Genomic DNA, 12,554 nt, shown 5'->3' on the forward strand with positions numbered 1-12,554 from the left:
GAAGTTTACATACACTTAGGTTGGAGTCATTAAAACTCGTTTTTCAACCACTCCACAAATTTATTGATAACAAACTATAGTTTTGGCAAGTCAGTTTGGACATCTACTTTCTGCATGACACAAGTCATTTTTCCAACAATTGTTTACAGACAGATTATTTCACTTATAATTCACTGTATCACAATTCCAGTGGGTCAGAAGTTTACATACACTAAGTTGACTGTGCCTTTAAACAGCCTGGAAAATTCCAGTCATGAAAATTATGTCATGGCTTTAGAAGCTTCTGGCCGTCCCAGTGGGGATAGGGTGTTTATGTGGTGAGGAGAAGGGATCTGTAGCTTCAACCTCATTCTGAACGGACCTGGCCTGGGTCAAGAAATGTATGCACAAGGCAGACACGGTGACTTATTTGTTTGTTTAACCAGGACTGTGTGAAAACAAACAGACTAAAAAAAGAAAAAGATTTGTACTGAAGTTGTGTATAGTTTTCTCTGTGCGGTATAGAAAATCCCTGCTGGCACAGGACCAGTAGCTCCTGCCCGGTCTATAATGAGCCGTGTCCTGGCACTGAGCTTTTCTTTCAGCCATAACTAGCCATTTTCCCATGTCTGACTGCATATGTGTGTGTGTTTGTGTGGTGGTTCCAGACAGGCATCTGGCTCTCATCTAGGCTCTTACACACTGGATAGTAACCATTGGTGGCAGGCACACTGACAAGGTGATAAGGTATTCTGAGCCACACACACCCACATACACAAATACGGACACAAACACAAAGACAGTCTCCACACACAAACAAACACACACACACACACACACACACACACACACACACACACACACACACACACACACACACACACACACACACACACACACACACACACACACACACACACACACACACACACACACACACACAAAACACCCTCTGGCGATGTTCTCACATGATGGAGCTAAGATGAAAATAGACCTGCATTCAGTTCAGCCAGTCCTAGTTATTCAGTTTACCATCAGTGACTCAATATGCTGCCACAAAATATACAGACGCAATCCACAGCCTACACTCTGTATACCAAGGGTCTCCAACCCTGTTCCTGGAGAGCTACCCTCGTGTAGGTTTTCGCTCCAACCCCAGTTGTAACTAACCTGGTTCAGCTTATCAACCAGCTAATTATTACAATCAGGTGGATTAGGGTTGGAGTGAAAACCTACAGGACCGTAGCTCTCCAGCAACAGGGTTGGAGAGCCCTGCTATACAGTATGTGACTGTCAAAATGCTTCTGTGAGATTTATTTGCTTTTCTGTAAGCTGTCCACAAATCTACAGTGTGTTGCTGATGTGACAAAAAACTAAACCTTGCACATGACTTTTCCTACTAGCACTGACTTTCCTCATTATTGAGGAAAAATGTGCTTACGACGACTGTGCTATGTGGTTGTATCACCTAGCTATCTTAAGATGCATGCACTAACTGTAAGTTGCTCTTGATAACAGCATCTGCTTAATGTCTGAAATGTAAATGACAAGGCAGTGAGAAGTTACAAGTGAATCCTGTTATTTTACTGAGAGACAGTGACAATATGCCTCCGTACATACACAGCGCAGGAAGTGTGTTTCACACCTTCCTTCTCCTCCCAACCACCTGTATGCCGGTCACAGGATGCAAACCGCCAACCAGAACCTGAACACCTCACACTCACTCACTCAAAGTCACTGAAGTAGAACACAAGCCACACATGTACATTTTAGTCATTTAGCAGACGCTCTTATCAAGAGCAACTTACAGTTAGTGCATGCATCCTAAGATAGCTAGGTGATGCAATCACATATCACAGTAGTGGTAAGCACATTTTTCCTCAATAAAGAACTTATCAGCAAAGTCAGTGCTAGGGCTGTTACGATGATCGTATTACCGCCACACCGGCAGTCAAGAGACATGACCACAGTAAAATTCTACATGACCGTTGAATCACGGTAATCTCCGCTAATGCACTCTGGACATGCCTTAGTAGTAGCCTACCCAACTTGCTAGCAATCATCAGGTCCTAATGGTCTGGTACTCAGGGATCTATTGTCCCTCCATCAGGTCTTAATGGCCTGGTACTCAGGGCTATATTGTCCCTCCATCAGGTCCTAATGGCCTGGTACTCAGGGCTCTATTGTCCCTCTATCAGGTCCTAATGGCCTGGTACTCAGGGCTATATTGTCCCTCCATCAGGTCCTAATGGTCTGGTACTGAGGGCTCTATTGTCCCTCCATCAGGTCCTAATGGCCTGGTACTCAGGGCTCTATTGTCCCTCCATCAGGTCCTAATGGTCTGGTACTGAGGGCTCTATTGTCCCTCCATCAGGTCCTAATGGTCTGGTACTGAGGGCTCTATTGTCCCTCCATCAGGTTCTAATGGCCTGGTACTCAGGGCTCTATTGTCAATGCAAATGAAAATCACATCAAACACTGGTCATCAAAACAGTATGTGCTTTTAAAACTCACCTTCCTGTGATCTATCAATTTGAAGAAAGAAGTTTAACCGGTTGAAACTGAGTAGAAAATATGGTTCTTGTGGAGGTTGTTTCAAAGCCTAACAACTAAATGGACAGTGCTTTCTAAGGTAATGATTCATTCAAAACACCTATATGCAAATTAGAGCTTATGCATAAGCATAGGCCCATACCATATATGAGCCCAAGTCCGAAAAAAACCCTGAATTAAAATAATGATTGTGCCTTTATACAATACATAGCCAACAGCATATTACACATGTCAGAAAAACATATTACTGATTTAAGATATCTTTGGTACATAATTGGTCTGGCCTAAATTCATCTAATGCAAATAAAGCCTACAATTATAGTGAATTTGTTTTAGATTTTGAATTGCCTAGTAATATGGCATTTTTATAAAATGTCATAATTAATAGACTGGCACATTACCTTTAGCTACAGAATATCTCACCACCATGAGTTTCCATCTCTTCACCTCTCTCCTTCATTCCTTTCTCCAGCACGCAGAGGGGCTGTCAACAGTTAAATTAAATATGCTTCGTTGTGAAAACATGTTACTACCGATGTTCCCGAACATATTTCACTTGGTTTCACAAATTAAGCACGGGGTAGTTGCAAGAACAGAGCCCATTGGGAGAATAGAGTTTGGGTGGAATATCACCTGTGGCACAGCGAAATTACCGGAGTAGCCCACCCAACATGAGTGAAAAACTTACCGGCAAGAAAGTGGCCTCCATTCGCTATTCCAGTGCATATGTATAACATGTATTTTTCAAATTGCCCCTGTTCTTGCCCATTTGATAATGGACCATTCTATACCGATCAAAAATATAAATGCAACATGTAACAACTTCAACGATTTTACTGAGTTACAGTTCATATAAGTAAATCAGTTAACTGAAATAAATTAATTAGGCATTAATCTACGGATTTCACATGACGCAGCCGTCGGTGGGGAGTCAGGCCCAGCCAATCAGATTGAGTTTTTCCCCACAAAAGGGCTTTATTAGACAGAAATACTCCTCAGTTTCATCAGCTGTCCGGGAGGCTGGTCTCAGACGATCCCGCAGGTGAAGACGCCAGATGTGGAGGTCCTTGGCTGGCGTGGTTACACGTGGTCTGCGGTTGTGAGGCCGGTTGGACATACTGCCAAATTCTCTAAAACGATGTTGGAGGCAGTTTATGGTAGAGAAATGAACATTCAATTCTCTGGCAACAGCTCTGGTGAACATTTCTGCAGTCAGCATGCAAATTGCACGCTCCCTCAAAACTTGACACATCTGTGGCATTGTGTTGTGTGACAACGGCACATTTTGGAGTGGCCTTTTATTGTCCCCAGCACAACGTGCACCTGTGTAATGATCATTCTTTTTAACCAGCTTCATGATATGCCACACCTGTCAGGTGGATGGATTATCTTGGCAAAGGAGAAATGCACACTAACAGGGATGTAAACAAATTTGTGCACAACATTTGAGAGAAATAAGCTTTTTGTGATTATGGAACATTTCTGGGATCTTTTATTTCAGCTCATGAAACATGGGAACAACACTTTACATGTTCTGTTTATATTTTTCTTCAGTATAAATCTAAACTAATTTTACATATTAGTAAAGACAAGATTAAATTGAGAATAGTCTGATAGGTGAAAATATGATCTCTTGATGAGAGAACAGTGTGTGCAGCCTGAGGTAAGGAACAGAGAGCAAGCTTTTTTTTGCGATTTTCTGAAATCATCAATAGCCTGTAGTCACATCATGCAGCCCATACAGTATATATTTTGATTTCTAATGCATTCTAAGGTTTGTATCATTCACAACTAAAGATGCCAAATAACTCTAAATCTAGCATATAGGACCTGTTTCAAATGATCCCTTTTACGCTCAACATAGCCACTTCATATGCGCACACTCTCACTCCGGAATGGGAAATATATCCATTCTATTTTATTCAGCTGTCCAAATATATTCTTCTTACTATAAAATTATATAATATAAAATAATGGCATGGGACTTATAAGCATATCTTGCCTGCTAAATGAACAAGCCTACAGCCTATGGCATGGTACATAACCAGATAACATACAGTAGGCCAACTCATATTCTGTTCTTCTGAAATACATTTTCTTCATATCATAATGTTTCTTTAGACCTGCCTAAAATAAATAATGAATTTATTGTGATGGTGTATATTCAATTGACTTATTAGACTTTTTAAAATGTAGATGTTACAATGGCGTGCATCAGAGGATTGTTTGCTGCTTGTATGAGTGGAGCCTAGAGATGCTAAACATGTTTATGTTAATTAACGGTCAATTACCTTGAGACCGGAAGTCTTTTGCATGACAATAACCAGCTGACAGAATTTCATGACCGCCACAGCCCTAGTTGGTGCTTGTTGGAAAAGTCAAGTGCAATGTTTTGCTTTTTTATCATATCAGCAACACACCATAGATTTGTGGAGCAAGATTGAGCTTTGACAATACGCCTTAAGGAGGATATAATTGTATCATGTGTGGCTTGTGTTCTACTTCAGTGACTTTGAGTGAGTGAGTGTGAGGTGTTCAGGTTCTGGTTGGCGGTTTGCATCCTGTGACCGGCATACAGGTGGTTGGGAGGAGAAGGAAGGTGTGAAACACACTTCCTGCGCTGTGTATGTACGGAGGCATATTGTCACTGTCTCAGTACAATAACAGGATTCACTTGTAACTTCTCACTGCCTTGTCATTTACATTTCAGACATTAAGCAGACGCTGTTATCAAGAGCAACTTACAGTTAGTGCATGCATCTTAAGATAGCTAGGTGATACAACCACATAGCACAGTCGTCGTAAGCACATTTTTCCTCAATAATGAGGAAAGTCAGTGCTTGTAGGAAAAGTCATGTGCAAGGTTTAGTTTTTTGTCACATCAGCAACACACTGTAGATTTGTGGACAGCTTACAGAAAAGCAAATAAATCTCACAGAAGCATTTTGACAGTCACATACTGTATAGCAGGGCTCTCCAACCCTGTTCCTGGAGAGCTACGGTCCTGTAGGTTTTCACTCCAACCCTAATCCACCTGATTGTAATAATTAGCTGGTTGATAAGCTGAACCAGGTTAGTTACAACTGGGGTTGGAGCGAAAACCTACACGAGGGTAGCTCTCCAGGAACAGGGTTGGAGACCCTTGGTATACAGAGTGTAGGCTGTGGATTGCGTCTGTATATTTTGTGGCAGCATATTGAGTCACTGATGGTAAACTGAATAACTAGGACTGGCTGAACTGAATGCTGGTCTATTTTCATTTTAGCTCCGTCATGTGAGGAGATTGCCAGAGGGTGTTTTGTGTGTGTTCGTCCGCCTGTGTGTCTATGTCCGTCTGTGTGTGCAAGTGTGTGTGTGTTTGTATGTGACCAGATTCCACTGGTGGCTCAGAATACCTCATCACCTTGTCAGTGTGCCTGCCACCACTGGTTGCACCCCAGTGTATTAGAGCCAAGATGGGAGCCACAACCACACACACACAAGCAATCAGACAGGGATTTTCTATACCGACAGAGAAAATTATACACAACTTCTGTACAAATCAACAAATTTTCTGTTTGTTTTCACACAACACTTCTTGGGTAGCTCAAGTATTGTCTGTTAATGAGAGAACAGTCCTGGTTCAACAACCAACTAAAGCATACATTTCTTGACCCAGGCCAGGTCCATTCAGAATGAGGTTGAAGCTACAGATCCCCTCTCCTCACCACATAAACACCCTATCCCCACTGGGACGGCCTTAAAGTTAGCCTCCCTCCAAATACACTGTCCCCGAGTCATCCAAGTTCAAGTACAGAGATAAAGAGTACAGAGACACTGTACATCACAAGGGAAAGGTACAACCAAAGGGGAATTGAATGGGGGTAGGCAGTACAGTACGTGAGGGGGTGATGGGAACTGACTGGGAATGGGGATTGGCAGAAGAAGATCCACTGGTTGTTGTGGTCCTTTGTTGGGTCATCTAGTGTCACCTCCAAAATAGAGATACAGTATACTGATAAATCTATATCTATAGTGGGGAAAAAAAATCCTCAGAAGGCTATCTTTCTGAGGAGGGCATCCTGCATATCTAATTTCTTACATTATGTATGGTGAAGGACTGTGAGGTGTTTCTCAGTGCTGTCACACAGAGAGGGATAAGGTCTTTGTGATGCAGACAGTGAAACCAATGCATTGGATTCAACCCAACCAGAGAAAGACATCTGGCATTTTACTACAGAATCTACCCATTTAGTACAGAATCTATCAATATGAGACATCACCTCACATGTTATTCTTCCACACACTGTCTGGCAGGCAGTTTTGAAGCACATCCCCTTAGTATGTAGAGTACAGACAATACTGTGAGGGCATGTATAATTTACAGTGTACAGTGTAGTGAAAGTCAAGCGTAGGGTGTGACTGAGGGTGTATCAGGATTCCCGTTCGTCTGAGAGGTTTGCTGAGGTGCAGGAAAAGCGATTGGAGCTACGCCTTGCCTCCTCTCCCCTTTACTACTCCCATCAACCCGTCCAAGGTGATAAGGACAGACTGTCTCTGGGGGCGCCTTAGCGCCGGACCAAACTGTGGAGAGAAGGATGAATGTCCCTCTCTCTCCATCTATTGCTTTCATTTTCTCTCTCTTTCTGGACTCTCGCTATCTTCAGCTTTCCCTCCTTTATGCACCTTGATGCGTTCTCTCTCTCGCTCAATTCAATTCATTGGCTTTATTGGCATGGGAAACATATGTTAACATTGCCAAAGCAAGTGAAGTAGATAATAAACAAAAGTGAAATAAACAATACAAATTAACAGTAAACATTACACTCACGGAAGTTCCAAAATAATAAAGACATTTCAAATGTCATATTATGTCTATTTACAGTTTAGTAGCTATGTGCAAATAGTTAAAGTACAAAAGGGAAAATAAATAAACATAAATATGGGTTGTATTCTCTCTCTCTCTCTCTCTCAATATGTTCTCTCTCGCTTTCTCTCGCTCTCTCTCTCTCATTATGTTCTGTCACTTTCTCTCTTTCTCTTTTCTCTGTCGCTCTTTCTCTCTTTTCTCTGTTTTTTATGCCTGCTGTATTTACAACATTACATTTTACAGTAGAATTTGTGGTTTATTAGTTAAGTTGCTGAGAATATTGTTTAGAATAGTGAGGTAATATGAAACAGGTAGGTTCATTTGAGGCAAATTCCCTTCAAAACAATGATGTAAGTCTGCTTCCCGGGAATCCAGTAACTCAAGTATTTGAGTTACTGGTGCACCCAGTCACCCTTTCCCCATCATGTGAGACCTTAAACAAGGAAAGATAAGGTAAAGCAAATGACCTTATTAAGATCAGATGCAAAAAACAGGGCAGGGAGTGACACCACATTTCAGATTGAAAGATTACAATATTATTAGATGGCCAGAAGGGGTAGACCAAGAGGAACATTGAGGTTCATGCATGGCACTGAAACTAAATCCATTATATTCAATACAATTTCAATCAATCCATAGAAACATTAGGTCATTCAATCAGTAATTCAAAAAAGTATAAATAGAAATCAGGCATTCATCTGCATTTGTTAAAGACTTATTGTCAGCTGTAATTGGTGTTTGTAGCCTAACACGTGGGGAGCAGAGCGACATCTAGCCGTGACACAGTTCTCTATGGAAATTCTTATAGTAGCCTATTTCAATAGCTGAGCATATCACAGCGGTTTACTGACATCTAGCAAGCACAAAACATGTCCATGTGCAATCTATTTACCGTTTTGTGCGTTAAAATCAACACTGCATTATTCCAAGTCACTAGAAATGTCTTTCTATAGCGGCCAATGGCGGGAATACGAGCTACTCGATGAGATCCTTTGTCCCGCTCTACTCCCGCTTTCCGCAAAATGACAGTGCCCTTAACATGTCATATTGACCATGCAGCGACCACTCAGCCTCGTTCGAAAACATTCCCTGCACAACAAAGCGCACTGTCACCGTTCTGCGCAATGGGAAGACCACCTCAATGTATTTATAGCGAAACAAAGGCTATTGGTGCGCTAAGATGATAATTAAACAACAAAACACAAGCGTCCCCATGCATAATTATGTTATGCATGCATATTTACGATTTTATATCAACAAATGTATAAGAAATGTAATACATCAGCATCTAAAAATCACTGCAAATGGGAAAATGCAATAAAGGGGAAAGGGCGCACTCTAAACCAAAGCCATAATGTAATTAGATATAGGCCTAGGTAACAAAACAGTAATAAGCTCACCTTAACTTTCCTGTTTTCTTGCACGTCAGCGCTCCGTCGGTCTTACAAATTAGATTGATTCCACATGGTGACTTCAGCAGCACCCACTCCAAAGTGCTGAAAGCGCGTGTTTAGCAATAGTCATCAATATTTCGTATTATAACGTATAACGCGTGGTTATGCCTAATATGTGTTACGACTGCTCTTAAGTGAATGTTATCGTTTTTGTCTCTTTGAAAAACAGCGTGCAGCTTCCTCTGCTGTTAGTATCCCTCGTATGAAATGCTTCCGCCCAGCTCTACATTGTTGACATTCGAGCGCTGACGTCACCCTGTCCCTCATTCACAACATTGCGCTGTGCAGAAATTACACCACAGCCTCCGTACATTTGAAATTTTACTCCAAATGGTGGGCGCATTTTGGATTGGTGAATTGCCTTTGCAACCATGTCACCGTAAATTCCGTTATTATTATAGATGTGTGTGATTCACCGCGGAGCGAGGAACGGGAGAATGGCTAGAGGATAATGAAGAGCCTACAAATGATGATCCTTTGAACCACCATCAATAGGCTAAAATAACACCCTCTGGATGCATATCATCATGCCAACCCGAAGACATAAAAAAAGAAACACTATATTTTGACAGCATAATTTAAGAATATTCCATCTCACTTATGACATTTATTACTAACCCCCCATTAACTGATTATCTTCACTCAGAGAAAAACAATCCCATAGTACACATCATCAGCTTCCCCTTGAGTAGATGCTCTTCAGACTCATTCACATCCCTGTTAGCCTACACCTAGGACGCTGAAAGCATAATCTCATCCTTGACTGACTGAACAGTCTCCAGCCTTTTATTGCATTTAAAAAAAAAAAAATTTATTTAACTAGGCAAGTCAGTTAAGAACAATTTCTTATTTACAATGACGGCCTACCCCGGCCAAACCCTACTCTGAGTCAATATTCACATCATAAAAATGAATTCCCTTCGACCACACCCACAAATTGGGGAAAACAGACATTCTTTCCCATTGAGCCCCATTGTAAAATAGCTGACTTTGTCTTCGATTTTATGTTATACAGAACTTATCAAACATTCAGAAAAGCTGCTGTGTTATTCAATGTACATGTAACCTGGTAAAATATCCAAACCTATGGTTTGCAATGCTCCCCAGTAGAGAAACAGAGCCTGCAATATGAGCCCTGTAGCTTCAGGCTATTCGGTGTGGGAGAGTTGGAAATGTGGGGATCCGGTAGGCCACACTTAGCTATGTATGAAAACGTTTCATCACAGGTAAGACATTTACAGTGTCTTCAGAAAGTTTTCATACCGCTTGATTTATTCCACATTTTGTTGTGTTATAGCCAGAATTCAAATTGATTAAATATCTGTTTTTTCTCACCCATCTACACACAATACTCCATAATGACAAAGTGAAAATATGTTTTTAGAAATGTTTGCAAATGTATTAAAAATGAAATACAGAAATATCGAATTTATATAAGTATTCACACCCCTGAGTCAATACATTGTAGAAGCGGCGATTACACCTTTGGAGGCGATTACAGCTTTGAATCGTCTTGGGTATGTCTGTATCAGCTTTGCACATCTGGTTGTTTTAGGAATTTTCTTCTATTCTTCCTTGCAGATTTTCTCAAGCTCTGTTAAATTAGATGGGAAGCATCAGTGAACAGCAATGTTCATGTCTTTCCACAGATTTCCTATGGGATTAAATTCAGGGCTTTGGCTTGGCCACTCAAGGACTTTCACATTCTTGTTCTGAAGCCATTCCAGCATTTCTTTGGCTCTATGCTTGGGGTCATTGTCCTGTTGGGACATAAATCTTTGCCCCCAGTCTAACGTCGTTTGCACTCTGAAGCAGCTTCTCATCAAGGATTTCCCTGTATTTAAATCCATTCATTGTTCCCTCAAACATTGCCAGTCTCCCAGTATCCCCATAGCATGATACTCCCACGACCATGCTTCACAGTAGGGATGGTGTTAGACGAGTGATGAGCTGTGCCTGGTTTTCTCCAGACATTGCGCTTTTCATTGAGGCCAAATAGTAAATGTTTGGTCTCAGACCACAGAATCTTTTGCCTTATGATCTCAGAGTCTTTCAGGTGCCTTTTTGCAAACTCCAGGTGTGCTGTCATGTGCCTTTTTATTAGGAGTGGCTTCCGTCTGGCCACTCTCCCACAAAGCCCAGATAGGTGAAGTTCTGTGGAGACTGTTGTCCTTCTGGCAGGTTCTTCCATCTTAGCCAAGGAACTCGGTAGTTCTGTCCAAAAAAATAATCCTCAGAGACAATTATTTGGATGTTATGTGCACAAAGGTGATGACTATAATGTCTTATTAGCAATTTTCAAATCTGACTTCTCTTTGGTCGTCTATGGAAATTGTCTTCTGCAGTTCGGAAGCAAAACTGTAGGAGCAGTCGAAACCGTGCTTCTAGACTGGAACCCTGGCCCCTTGGCGCGGTGGTCTAGGCAGATTGGTGGTGGTGCTCCTGTTCCCTATCAACACTCAGAAGTTATGTAGCAAGCTAAGGTGACAAAAAGGCCTGCCATGGACGTTACCCAGTTGCTTTGAATGTTCAAAATCATAGTGTCATTGGCAGTTTGAAGTGACTTAAATTGTTTTTCATATCCAATTCAAATCTGTTCTGCTTCCTGCAGTCTGAACAGCCAAAAAGCACAAGGAATCCGATATTTCAAACCACATTTCAAACCTCCTTCTTAAGTGGTTTGAAATCAGATTATAAATCAGATTCCTGGCCATGCAACTGATTTATTTGCTCTCAAGTGGTTTTTAGACTGCTATTTGGCATATCTTGTTGCTTGCTAGCTACTCTGTTCACAGTTTGACAAGAACATGTGGTAGCTAGCTAACTAACTTGTTAATTATTTACAGACAAATTAGTGAATGCTAGAGAGCTAAACAGCTGCTTAGCTAGCTAGTTGACTGCTGTGGCTTGTTTTGAAAATTGGATCAACGTATCCTTTGAGGCTTTAAAAGTGTTCTTACACTGTGATTTTGAACACCTAAAGCAACTGGGAAACATCCATGGCAATGTTGTCAACGTATTAGCTTGCTAGCTACCTCACTTCTGAGCGATGGGAAGCATGAGCACCACAACCAATCATCCTAGACCACTGCGCACACACCCGCCATGACAATTAGCGTAGCCATGTAAACAAATGACTGCTGGCTGAACACACACCAACCAGATTTAGTCACTTGCAGTTTGGGCAGTCAGTATTCCAAAACGGATTTCAACAACAAAACTGAGCATTTGAGCATTAAGCCTTTGATCATTAAGGCCTGTGAACAAGGCTTTAGTCACCCACAGTGAAACATCCAGACAACATATTTCAAGATAATTGTTCCAGGCTATTAGACAGAATGTGTGAGTCTCCACCAGAACAAGAATCTCACCTGGACAAACAACAGAGGTACATTTCATATGAATGATCAATTATAGACAATCATAATTTCATTCATCATTTATGGCCATATGTTACATAATTAGACATATGATTCAGAGGTTGAGAGAGTGTCCTCTCCTCTGCATTATGCAGAAACATAGGACTATTGGTCCAGTAGGGAGGCTGCATTAGTCAGGCAGAGAGAGCGTGATTTATAATATAGAGACAGCAGATCCCCAAGGAGCTGGCAAGCTATTACGTTTTATCAGGTTGCCACAGACTTGCTGCTCCTGGAGCCCATTTATTTTCCCTGGGTGGTATTCAGATCAGCCCACATTCTCAATGTCAAGTGGTATAA

At 41.4% G+C, this 12,554-nt stretch overlaps 1 protein-coding gene across 1 annotated transcript in view; it reads right to left on the reverse strand.

The window, feature by feature from the left end:
• Positions 1-9,023, reverse strand: part of LOC106571989 (transcription regulator protein BACH2) — a 50,276-nt gene extending 41,253 nt beyond the window's left edge. Inside the window, exon 1 of the mRNA XM_014145706.3 lies at positions 8,782-9,023. The gene's annotated coding sequence lies outside the window, so the exon portion shown is untranslated. The remainder of the gene's footprint in view (positions 1-8,781) is intronic.
• Positions 9,024-12,554: the final 3,531 nt, after the last annotated feature.

This window comes from Salmo salar, chromosome 01 (assembly GCF_965601325.2).
Source record: "Salmo salar chromosome 01, fSalSal1, whole genome shotgun sequence".
Taxonomy (NCBI): domain Eukaryota; kingdom Metazoa; phylum Chordata; class Actinopteri; order Salmoniformes; family Salmonidae; genus Salmo; species Salmo salar.